At 37.5% G+C, this 13,411-nt stretch overlaps 1 long non-coding RNA gene across 1 annotated transcript; it reads right to left on the minus strand.

Moving 5' to 3' along the window:
* Positions 1-5,767: 5,767 nt before the first annotated feature.
* Positions 5,768-11,796, minus strand: LOC121038429 (uncharacterized). Its single transcript, XR_005794343.1, has 3 exons — positions 11,459-11,796; positions 6,348-7,026; positions 5,768-5,896 (listed from the first exon to the last, which is right to left on the minus strand). It is a non-coding gene; the product is annotated as an uncharacterized LOC121038429 (long non-coding RNA).
* Between the last annotated feature and the right edge of the window lie 1,615 nt (positions 11,797-13,411).

The raw sequence follows: 13,411 nt of genomic DNA on the forward strand, positions 1-13,411 counted from the left end.
GTATAATATCCTAGTATTTTGCAGTGGTTTTTTTAATGCAGAAATAAATGATCAAATATGGATTTTGGTACCAGAAATGGGATGCTGTGATACCAAAAACCTAAAACGTATGACACTGGGTTTCAGAAAACATAAGAGATTGGAGGTGATAGTTAGCCAACACCTGACAAGACTACAGCTTGTTGGTGAGGACTTAAAGGAAACTGAGGAAAATGTTATTAAAAACTGGAGCACAGGGAAACTTTGCTATATAGTAGCATAAAAGTGAAGAAACCCTTGCCTGGAGTAATGAAGAATATAAAAATGTACTTAATGAAGTGTTAAATCTGTCTAAGGAGATTTCCAGGCAAAATGTCAAAAGTATCATCAGTATTTATTTTAGTTGCACATCGTAAAGTATAAATGGAAATGAGACTAAAAAGGATGCTTTGCTAAGACCTCAGAAACCCAGCATGTCATAGTACCCCTGTGCTAGATCCTTAGGCTCTTGAAGGATTTCATAATCTGTGTCACAAATTCTTCCCATTAAACTAGAAGACATCTAGGAATCATAAGGGCATTGTTGCTCAAAGACCACTCAGGGGGCCAGACAGAGAAAGGTCTATCTAGAAGAAACAATGGATTTGAACTGTCATTTATCTATTAGATAAACTGAATTCACAATATTCCATCTTCCCAATAAGAAAACTGCAGTCCCATATGGCTTCACCAAGACTTTCTACCTAAAATTTAGGGAAGAAAACACCAACCTTCGCCAGATTCTTCCCAAATGTTGAAAACCCAACGAAAGATTTTTAATCTAATTTTATGATGCCAGGATATCCCTGATGCCAAAGCCTGAAAAAGGTATTACAAGAAAGAAAAATTACAAAATCATCATTATCATGACCATAAAAGCAAAAGTTATAAACAATAAATTACCAAAGCAATTCCTGTAACAAATACAAAACATTAGACATCACAAAATTCAGTTTTTTCTGGGAGTACAAGACAAGGTTAATATTTGGAAATCAATCAAGGGAGCCTGGGTGGCTCAGTGGGTTGAGCATCCGATTTTGGCTCAGGTCATGATCTCACGGTTCATGGGTTTGAGCCTATCATCAGGTTCTGTGCTGACAGCTCAGAGCCTGGAGCCTGCTTCAGATTCTGTGTCTCCTTCTCTCTCTGCCCCTCCCACCTCTCAAAAATAAAGAAACGTTTTTTAAAAAGCAACCTTTGAAAATCAATGTCAGTACATTAGTTTCCATTTTCTTCGCAACAAATTACCATAAACAGTGACTTAAAACAACACAGACGTATTATCTTACGGTTTGGGATTTCAGAAGTCCAAAATGGGTCTCTGGAAACTATTATCAACATATGGACAGGGTTTCATTCCTTCTGAAAGTTCTGAAAGAGGAAAATCAATTTCCTGTTCTTTTTCAATTTCTAGAGTCTGCTCACATTTTTTGGATTGGCCTCTTTCCATCCTCAAAGCCAGTGATGGCTGCTCAAGTCTTTCTCATTTTGCCTCCCTCTTCCACATCTGAAGGACCCTTGTTGATTAAATCAGGCCATGCCAGATAATTCAGTATAATCTACCTATTTTTATATTCATACGATTAGTAACTTTAATTCCATCTGCAACACGACTCCCACTTTTCCATGTAATCTAACAAATACAGGTTGAAGGGATTAAGATATGGATATCTTTGTGCACCCATTATTCTGTCTACCAAAGTTAGTCATCCAGTTAGCAGAACAAAGGAAGAAAATCATGATTATCTCAACTGATGCAAAAAAAAAAAATCTGATAAAATTCAATACCCATTTGTTATTTTTTTCATTTTTAGACGAATATAAATAGAATCGCCTTAAACAATAGCAAATGTCATACTAAAGGTTCAGATATTGAAAGTGTTCTCCAGAGATAAAGATGGACACTACTTATATTATTATTGTGCTAGAGGTCCAATGAGGGCAATCACACAAGAAATGAAATGAAGAGGAAAGGAATAGAAAGAAAATATGAAACTGTAGTTAATTATTTACCAGTGGCATAATTCTGTTCAGAGAACATCTAAAAGAAACTACAGAAAAACAATGAGAACTAAAAATCAACTCTAGCCATTTCCAAGGTATCAGGTGAATATATAAAAATCAATTGCAGGAGCGCCTGGGTGGCTCAGTCGGTTGAGCGTCTGACTTCAGCTCAGGTCATGATCTCATGGTTTGTGAGTTCAAGCCCTGCATCGGGATCTGTGCTGACAGCTGGGAGCCCGGAGCCTGCTTCAGATTCTGTGTCTCCCTCTGTCTCTCTGCCCCTCCTTCGCTCATGCTCTCTCTCTCTCTAAAAAAAAAAAAAATAGAAATTTTAAAAATTTAATAAATAAAAATCAATTGCATTTATCTGTACCAGCAAAAATCCATTTGAATTTTTAATGATACCATTCATAAGAGTTATAAAACCAAGAAATTAGTAATACATCTTTTAAAACATGTTCAAAACGTCTATGCAGTAACTATGAAAAATAAAGTGAAGGATAAATCATATAAATGAACAGGAAAATTGAGTCTTATGAAGACACTGTTTTCTCTAAATTAATTCATACATACAAAGCACTAATTTTGAGTGGCCATTCCAAGCCTGGAAATGCAAAACAAATTAACAGAGACTCTTCCAAAAGCTAAACAATTAGAGTGATATTTCTAAGTATTATCCCTTTTTTCCCTTTGCTCTTTCTTTCTGGGAATATGGCACTATTTCTTTCTCCTTTATCATTTTTTCTTTCCCTGTTCTAAGTTTGAAAGTCTTTCTATTCCTATTGTACATGTCTCTGAATATTTTTTTCATATTCAGTTTATCCATATATCTCATTATCCCTTACCTCACTTCAAACTCTGCTAACACTGTTTTACTTACACAATTTTTACAGTTAGCACAGTATTTAGAGAATTCTAAAACTTCTTTCTTGGAAGCTTAGAGACAACTATACTCTAAGACTCTCTCTGACTCCGTGTCAACATCCATCTGATACAGTGCCATGCTTACCCTGGAAAGGTTAAGAAGTGTTCTTCTTAGAACTCCTTCCACCCTCACACATACCCTGTCAGTGTTGATCAGCTTATTTGCTGAAGGATCCAGATTGTTTACTCGGTACCCTGCCAACCTTTTTTCGAAAACTGTCTTAGGTGCCGTCAGATATTCTGGTACCTTTTCTCTGTCATCACTGTTGATCCTGAGCAAAAGATTCGAGCAAGAATTGAAGACTTCACTAAGAGAAACAATTTTTGAGGCAACAGTAATTCCTAATTATTTGGGAAGCTCCAGAACATGTCTGTGCAGCTGAAAGTCTATGCTGCATCAAGTTCCAAGTAAACAATAATTTCATGTTAATTCTAGGGAACAGATGTATATATTAGAAAACCACATAAATCAGCCTCATCAGAGTTAACCCTCTTCCCTGAGTAGGACTAGGAATTCAATTATGGCTGGGAATATACGAAAACAGTATATCCTTGATACCAAAAGTCAAATCCTGAAAAGATAATAGAATAAATTGCCAGATAATCATTATCATGACCATAAGTGCAAAAGTCCTAAATAATGTATTGCCAACTTAAATCCAGTTATAAATAAATAAACACAAGGCAGCCAAATAGCATTTATTTTAGGAATACAATATAGAATTAATGCTAGAAAATCATCAGTGTTGAGCATCTGATTAGCAGAGCAAAGGAAGAAAACCATATGATTATCTCAAGCGATGCAAAAAAATTGGTAAAATTATCACTCATAGATATCATAGAATTTATAAAGCATACCAGAAACTCTACCAATATTTTATCAGAGTCAAAAAACAAATGTATCATTGTACTGGACACAGGACACTATAGAAAAATCAATTGTATTTGTACTAACAACAAAAAACTAGAAATGCTTACATGATACCCTTTATAATACCATTAATAAAATCAAATACTCAAACAACCATTTAAGGGAAGATGTTCAAGACTTCTGCACAGAAATTACTACAAACAATTGGAAGGGAGAAACCATGTAAACAGCCTAGAAGATACAATTTTGTAAGATGCGAGTTCTTTCCAAGTTGGTGGATAGATTTGAGGAAATTCCAGTCAGAATTTGGGCAGTTTACTTTTGGAAACGAATAGCTTCTACGATTTCAAAGTTGTGGTAGGGGGAATTTCTATAATGGTCTCCAAAGATGTATGACCCTAATCACAAGAAGCTGTAATAATTTGATGAGCTTTCAACCTTCAAATAATGAGTGGCTCATATCATGATGTCAAGTAGAATAAATTATCTACTTCTGTGACACCGTCTTATAATTTGTTTTCATTTTTTTATAATCCCAATAAGTAAAGAAATTTGTGCTACAAATTCATGTGTAAATTACAGAATACATACTGTAGCCGGTACTTTATTTAAAGGAATGTAAACCAATGTGAGTCTCTCAAAAAGTGGGAAATCAGAGCTCCTGTCTTTCTAACAAAACGCAAACAAACAAAAAAGCCTAATTATGGGCCAAAGAAATACAGTGAAAGCATAATATATCATTAAGAAAGTGGGAGTGCCTGGGTGGCTCAGTGGGTTGAGCGTCCAACTTTTTTTTGGCTCAGGTCTTAATCTCATGGTTTGAGATTAAGTGGGATTGAGCCCCAGGTTGGGCTCTGCACTGAAAGTGCAAAGCCTGCTTGGGATTACTGTAAATTTCCAAAATGCAGCCCTTACAGCTATTTTTCTCTGTGCTTCCTCCTTTCCACATATGGAAAAATATAGAGTTTTCTAAGGGAAAAAAACCCTCCAATTCTCACGTTGCTAGTGATTATTCTTTATGTGAAAGGAGATAAACCATTGTCAATAGAAGATGTGAAGGAATGGGGAGACAATCCGTGGGTTGAAACAGGGCTCATTACAGCTAAGTATGGGCCAATCTGTGCATGTGAATGATTCAAGATTAGTTACGTGCCCAGATATAAACCACTATTATGAGCTTTTCCTCCCAAAACCTATAAAAGAAAAAAATGATAGTGTTTGTAGAGTTTCATACCAGGTTGCAGAAGGTGACTTCCTATTTGATATCTGTAACAGGAGAAAAACTGTCTAATGCAAAGGGATCTGGGGTTTAAGATCTGCAGTATAGCACTGGTGTGAGGATCAACTCCTGTTCAAAAGAATTTGGTTCAAACAACTCTGGATGGAAGCCTACAATGGATAAAATTTACAATGGGAAGTATCCCAGGATATATTAAGTTTTCCTAAAATACACAACAAAGTAAGACAGCCTTTCTCTGAAAAAAGGAAAGGAATCAATTTTTCAGCTCTAGTCTGTTTGATTCAAATTTTTCTTCAATTTATTTATTTTTGAGAGAGACAGAGACAGCATGAGTGAGGGAGGGGCAGAGAGAGAGAATCCCAAATAGGATCCACACTGTCAGCTCAGAGCTCGATGTCAGGCTCGAACTCGTGAAACCACGAGATCATGACCTGAGCCGAAATCAAGTGTTGGACGTTTAACCGACTGAGCCACTCAGGCGCTCCTTGATTCAAATTTTTGATGAAGATGTCAAGATACTAACCCAGACACTGAAACAATATAAAGTAATGTTGGCAAATTTCTTCATGGTTATAGGTCCCTTTATTTCAAATACAGTCTTTTACTCTTGGTCTTAGTCCCTTTGGACTGCTGTCACAAAATACCATATACTTGGTAGCTTGTAAACAACAAATATTTATTTTTCACAGTTCTGGGGGCTGGAAGTTCAGGATCGGTTTGCTGGCATTGTTGTGGAGGGGTCCCTCTGTTCTGGTGAAGGCCCTCTTCTGGGTTGCAGACCACTGACTTCTTGCTGTGTTCTTACATGGTAGATAGAATGAGATATCTCTCTGGGGCTCCTTCAATAAGAGTACCAATTCCATTTATGAGGGCTCTGCCCCATTGGCCTACCATCTCCCAAATACCCAACCCCCTAATACCAACCATCACCTACAGTTATGTTTCAATGTATAACTTTTGAGGAAGACACAAACATTTAGACCATAGCACCCTACTCCCATGTGTCTGTTTACTCACTGTCTCTACTTACATTTCCTCAGTTAAAAAATTTACCATTTCCTAAAGTTGGAGTAAGATTAAAATAAAATTTTATATGTGAAATGATCAAATGAGATGTATAGTTTATGTAGACATTTCCAGAAATCTATGCTCATAAATCTATAGATTCTGGGTTTATTTAATATAAGAAATCATAAATCTGGATATCCAGCTATTCTAGTACATATCTATGATATATTTATTCTCTAGATAAGATCTCTGCCTCTTAGTAATAAATATTAGTCTACTTACCCAACATCCAGCTGATGTGCTGCCACTGGGTTACCTGTATTCTTTCACTTCCTTGATGATTTGTCTTCAAGAAAAGAATTGGCGAGCTTGGTTAAATTGATTAAATAATTAAGCAGCCAGAAAGAAAAGTACAGTTTCTGCTAGAATTGAACTACCTATTGCCTGGGACCCTAGTGTCTTTTGTGCTTTTAGCACTTATTTCGAAACCCAGATTATACTACTTAATGCATACATTCCATATTTATTACTTTAAATTTCCAAAGTGCACCCTAACTCCGGTTGCTTCCTGAGATTTCCCCGTTCTTATCTGGATAGATTTGTTTAGTAGCTTTATCGAGATCCAGTTTATATGCCATAAAATTCACCTGTTTTAAATGTATAGTTTGGTGGGTTTTAGTATGTATTGCACAATCCCATATATATGAAGTGTCCAGAAAAAGCAAATCTGGATACTTTCATAAGAAGAAACAAACTCCAATTCTGATGTAGCTTTACTTGAATGCAGAGAAATTTGTTGAGGATAGCATGAAGACAAGGTAGGCAATCAGGTGAGATGAAATGCAGGCACACTGTAGCCCAACAAAGCCAAAAATGGAAAGGCCAATGTAGGCATATGATGAGCCAGCTCCATGACTTCACCAAATGTCCTCCAGTAGTGAGGCAATCCATGCAAATAAATCTATAACAACACATTAAAAAAAACAGAAAGGAAGAAATATATTGCTGACATTTCCATAGAAACTTACAGAATGTGACTTCCTTATTTGCTGCCAGGGGAACAACAAAGCCCAATGCCACTGAATTCACAGGAGTCCAGGGAATCTAGGGTTAGAACATCCAGAGCCTAGTACTTGTGAGAGGATCAACTCCTCTCCAAGAGACTATGGTCTATGCAACCCATACCAGAAGCCTAAGATGAACTGCAAGCTTTAGAATGAGAAAGATCCCAAGGTTTATTAAACAGCTTTCCAAACTTATGCAAAACAAGATAGTCATCCTGGGGTGGGAGACGGGAGGCCATATTTTCAGCCACTTGCAGTCCAACACAGATTCTTGGTCATGTGCCACACCGTGCCCAGACATTGAAATAATATAAAGCAATATTGGTAAAAGCCTCCTTGGGACTTAGATTTCATAAATACAAAACAGCTCTTGGCCATGTACACCATGTGCCTAAAAGAGTGGCACACTATCTCTGTACATCCATTTCTACTTCTTCAAAATTTACTACTTCAAAAAGCTGGTGTGAGACTAAACTTATATTTAAGATGTGACATATTTAACAATGGGGCCTGGAAAAGTCTCGGAAAAACAAATGATTGTAATAAATCAATACGGTGGTAGGAAGGAAGGGATAAGCTAACCTGGAAGGCAGACCTGAACCCTGACCCTCAAGAGAATTAAATATTCCCAATATACCCTCAAAGACCCTCAAAATTATCTGGTCTGTATTTTATTTCCCCGGGGAATACCCACTATAAAGTCATTTTCCATTTCTTAGGAAATTCTCCCACAAACAGGTACATGGCCAATGGTGGCACTTTTTTGGTATTTGCAGTATAACTTTTATTAAAGATGAAATTAGACATATTCCATGCTAAAGGAAAAAGTAAGTCAAGGTGGTAGCCAAGAAGTATATATTTTGTGGTCCCTCTACTTTCTTTCTTGTTGCTATGGAAAACCAAACTAAAGTAGGAAGCAAAAAGAACACAGGGCATTTCTCATGCCTTCTCCCACCTCGACATAGTCCACTGTGAAAGTGTGGGACCTAGATGATCCAGCAGCCACATAAAGACATCCCTTCAAAATGTGGACAATGGCTGGTATAGCAGTGTGAGCATCAGCCACAGTGGAGACATCTACAGGGACTGCTGAAATTAATATGAAAACTCACAATGAAAGTTTCGATACTTTTCATGGAAGAGAAATTAGTCTCACACTTTCTTGAGCTTACATCCCCCAAAATGTATTCCTTTCTCTTTTATCTCTGCCATCATAGCTGCAACCTGACCCACCAACATCCTTACATGATACATTTTATGAAGAATATATCATAGTGACATCAGAGAGGAATTCTAGAGGGGAAGAAAACAAAGATTAAAAACCTATGTCTTAGATAAAGTATTAGTACCTCCTTCCTAGTGCCATATATATCACAAGCTTCTAAAACAATTGAGATCCCTTGGGGTGTCTGGGTGGCTGAGTCAGTTGAGCTTCTGACTCTTGATTTCAGCTCAAGTCATGATCCCAAGGTCATGGGTAGAGCCCCACATCTGACTCTGCACTGAGCATGAAGTCTACTTAAGATTCTCTCTCTCCTTCTCCCCCCTGACACTTTCCCCTGCTCATGCTTTCTCTCTCTCTCTTAAACAAAATAAATATAAAATGAAGTGTTTAATTAAAAAGTACTAGTAAAGGGGCGCCTGGGTGGCTCCGTCGGTTGAGCGTCCGACTTCGGCTCAGGTCACGATCTCACGGTCCGTGAGTTCGAGCCCCGCATCGGGCTCTGGGCTGATGGCTCAGAGCCTGGAGCCTGCTTCCCATTCTGTGTCTCCCTCTCTCTCTGACCCTCCCCGTTCATGCTCTGTCTCTCTCTGTCTCAAAAATAAATAAACGTTAAAAAAAAAATTTTTTTTAAATAAATAAATAAAAAGTACTAGTAAAATAAAAATTAAACAATTGAGATCCCTTTTATTACTCAGAAATGTGAGAATAACGGAGAGGTGGAGAAATTGGTACTATTCTTGCAGTTAAACAAATGAGTAAATGAGCAAAAATCACCCACCAATTACCCCATGTTAATGGAACCATGTCATAGGTTGATGACAATTATCAAGCCCTACGTCGTATACTGGGAACCTACACACACACGTCACAGAAGATGCATATACAGAAAAAATTTGAGAGGTCCCCAGAATCTCTAACCAGGCTGATTCGTGAGGGGCTTCTATACCAGGCCAGAACATGAAGAATGGGAGAGGAGGCTGTGTTTTCTAATGTTCAGATACCAACACATAGAGTCAAGAAAAATAAAAAGCTGTGTAATTGGGTACATGGGACCTCTCTGTACTATTTTTGCAACTTCTTCAGAGTCTATAAATACTTCAAATAAAAAAATTTACAAAGAGGAGTACCTGGCTGGCTCAGTGGGAGGAGCATGCAATTCTTGATCTTGGGGTTGTGAGCTTGAGTCCAATGTTGGGTGTAGAGATTATTAAAAGACAGTAATAATAAATAAACTTTAAAAAGTTATTAAAAAATAAAGCAAATCCACATAAGGTGGAAGATATTACAGCAAATATAACAAAAAAGGAGTTTTATCCAGAATATGTAAATAATTCTTGTAAATCAATAGAAAAAAAATACAACTAGATAGAAAATGAAAAATACGTTTGAGCAGATAAATCACACCAAAAAAAAAAAAAAAAGATATACAAATGGCCTGCAGACTTATAGAATGGTGTTCAACCTCATTAATAATCAGGAAAATCACCTTCCCAGAATAATGAAACAAATGAGTGGATCAAATCTCAAAAACGAGGATGCACTCAACTTTGACCAGAAAGAATGATGTACACCCTTAGACACCAGGGTGCTGTGAAGAAGGCAGAAGGTGAGAAAATGGAGAAGTAGAAGCCAAGAGAAGCAACGTCCAGAAGTTCATGTGAAACACATTTCATGAGAATCTACAGGTGACTCACTGGAAAAAAAAAAAAATGCTTTGCAGTACCAATTGGTTCCTCAATATGTCTGTTATTAGATATAAAAAAAAAAGGATTGTCTCTGGAAATGAACAAGATAGTCTCACATACATTCCATGCTATAATGGATTAAAGCTGTGTGAAACTAAAGACTTTATTCATCTTACGATTCTTCCTATAATTTACTTTAAAATTTTTCTTTTACCTTACCTGTAAATAAGAAAGTTATTTTAAAGGCTGAAGGTGTAAAATTACAAAGTTGTAGAGATGGAGAACAAATTAGTGATTGCCAAGACTTAGGGATGGTGGGACAAGAGGAGAGGACGTGACTACAAAGGGGTGGACAGAGATCTTTGTGGTGAGGGAAACGTACGGCAGCTTGATTGTGGTGATTGTTAATGGGTCTGACTCCTGTGATAAAATGTCAAAGAGCTCTACACACACCTTGTGTCAGTGGCAATATCCTAGTTTTGATACTGTACTATTATTCTGTAAGATGCAACCATTGGAAGAAAGTGGATAAAAGGTATATGAGATCTCTGTACTATCTCTGCAACTTCCTGTGAATCTATAATCATTTTTAATACTGATGTGAAAGGGCACATGCACCCTGCTGCTTATAGCAGCACTATCCATAACAGCCAAATTATGGAAAGAGCCCAAATGTCCATCGACTGATGAATGGATAAAGAAGATGTTGCAAATGTGTGCAATGGAATATTACTCAACCATCGGAAAGAATGAAATCTTGCCATGGGCAACAATGTGGCTGGAGCCAGAGTGCATTACACTAAGTGAAATAAATCAGTCAGAGGAAGACAAATACCATATGATTTCACTCATATGTGGAATTTGAGAAGCAAAACACATGGGGGCACCTGGGTGGCTCAGTCGGTTAAGCGTCTGACTTCAGCTCAGATCATAATCTCGTGGTTTGTGGTTTTGAGCCCCACATATGCTCTGTGCTGCCCCTCTCTCTCTGCCCGCTCCAGCTTATTCCCTCTCTCCCTCTCTCTCTCTTTCAAAAAACAAATAAAGAAACATTTTTTTAAAAGGAAAGAAACAAAACAGATGAACATAGGGGAAGGGGAAAGAAAGAGAGGGAAGCAACTATAGAGAACAAACTGAGAGTTGCTGGAGGGGAGGTGGGTGGGGAATGGGCCATTAAGGACGGCCCTCACGTGGAGCATTGGGTGCTGTATGTAAGCAATGGATCGCTAAATCCTACTCCTGAAACCAACATTACACTATACTAGAATTTAAATAAAAACCTAAGACAAGCAAAAGATGTATAAATTCAATGCTGTCTAAACACAATTAGCACAACTATATAAAATGAGCATGTGTGGTAAAGACAGAGAGGTAAGAGTAAGTTTCACTAGGAGGGTACTTACTGCAAAGTGGCCTCACCTAAGGCTAATTTCAGCAGAAAAGTTACTTCATACAAACTGTCAGCTGGCTCCTAAGAACCCCTAGAAGGGCTGGAGATGAAGTTTCAGCTTCCAAGGGTGTTGCAGATACCTCTGCCACAGGACTGGTCTGGTGAGAAAACCAGACCAGCCACCAGTGCTGCCAAGCACTAACGGCTAAGAATTTGATTAACAACAGTGATTGCTACCTGTAAAGTGTGCTTCTGTGTCAGAATTCCGCCCTGCAACCATTGTTCCCCTTATACCCCAGAAGCTTCTGCAGGTAATGTGTGCCAGCAGAACGAAGGCTGTTTTCACCTACGGCTCCTCTTCGACCAAGGTCTTGTGAACGTTCCTAAGATTAGCAGAATTCCTTCATGAGCCTGCCTCCTGGAAGCTGAGAAAGTTCCCAACTTCACTGTTGGGAAAATAATACACAGAATCCTGTTTAATTTTCATTACAAAAAAAAAACCAGTCAACATTATAATCCAGATTTTAAAAATAGAGAAATTTTAGTTATGTCTATTTTATAAATTATAGGTTGTTTGGGGGTTTTAGGAAAGAATACGTGGAAATTAAGAATCTAGAACTTTGTTTCGTTTAAGCTCTCTGTAACTGTATACCTCTGAGGTAGGGTACCCCAGCTTGAAGATTAGTAGTTTACCCCACTTCATTTGGGAGACAAATACAAGGTCATCAAGTTCAATTAATCTCATTTAATAACTTTAATAACTGACTGTTAAGTAGCATATTGTAAACATGTGCAACAAAGAATAAGAACAATGTAATGGATCCCTTCCAGAAGAGATAGTGAAAAAGCTATACAAGGACACATAGAGGTGGGAACATTGAGTGATGGCATCAGGGCTTAAAGCTGAGAGGAAGACGGGTCGTTACTGAAATCTTCAGGTCATCCACAAATGACATTTTTCATTCTTCCTTTCCAACTATTTAAATTTTTATTTCCATTTCTCATGTTACGAACCTAGGACAATGTTGAAAAAAAGTAGTGACGGCAGCATTCTCTGAATTATTCCTGATTTTAAGACCTTTAGTAATTCATAATTCAAAATTGACTATGTTTGCCGTAGGTTATTTGTAAATGACCTTAAGTTTTTCATGTTAAGCAAGTTCCCTTTTACTCCTCATTGCTAAAGACTTTTAATAAGTATACGTATTTTCTCTGTTAATCTTTTAATATATTGAATTACATTAATAGACTCCTTATCTTGAAATACCTTCCTTTTGAGGAGGAAATCCAGTTTTCTGGAGGTAGTGTCTTGTCTGTAAAGATAGTTAGATTCAGACTGCTGCTAATTTGATTATGAGTTTTGCAACTCTTCATTAACAAGATCCACCTGTAATGTACAATTCTGCTATCATCCTCAAGAAGTGTTAGCATCAAAGTTATACTATTTTCAGGGGTACCTGGGTGGCTCCGTTGGTTAAGCGTCCAACTACTGATGTTGGCTTAGGTCATGATCTCCCAGTTCAGAGATCAAGCCCCACATCAGGCTCTGCACTGGAATGGGGCCTGCTTAAGATTCTCTCTCTTTCTCTCTCTCTCTCCCCCTCCCTCCCTCTACCTGTGCCCCTCCCCACTGCACACTGTCTCTCTAAATAAATAAATACAGTTTTGCTATTTTCATAAAATAAGTAGAATAATATTCCTTCTTTTGTATCTTCAGAAGGAGTTGTTTGTGTTTAGAATTATTTATTCTTTAAATTGTTACTATGACTCATGCACACAATGAGGGCTGGGAACTCTAGTCCACCATCTTGCTGACAACACTCCCCTAATTTATATTTCTTGAAAGAAAGGCACATTTTATCTGTTTTCAAATTCATTATCATGACATTCTCCTTACCTTTTTAGTCCCTGAAGCATCTGTAGTTACATTCCTTTTTTATACTGCTAATAGAGTTAATTTGTGCATAAGCAACATCCATCCT

This window comes from Herpailurus yagouaroundi, unplaced genomic scaffold (genome assembly GCF_014898765.1).
Source record: "Herpailurus yagouaroundi ecotype Mexico unplaced genomic scaffold, PumYag 166, whole genome shotgun sequence".
In the NCBI taxonomy this organism is placed as follows: domain Eukaryota; kingdom Metazoa; phylum Chordata; class Mammalia; order Carnivora; family Felidae; genus Herpailurus; species Herpailurus yagouaroundi.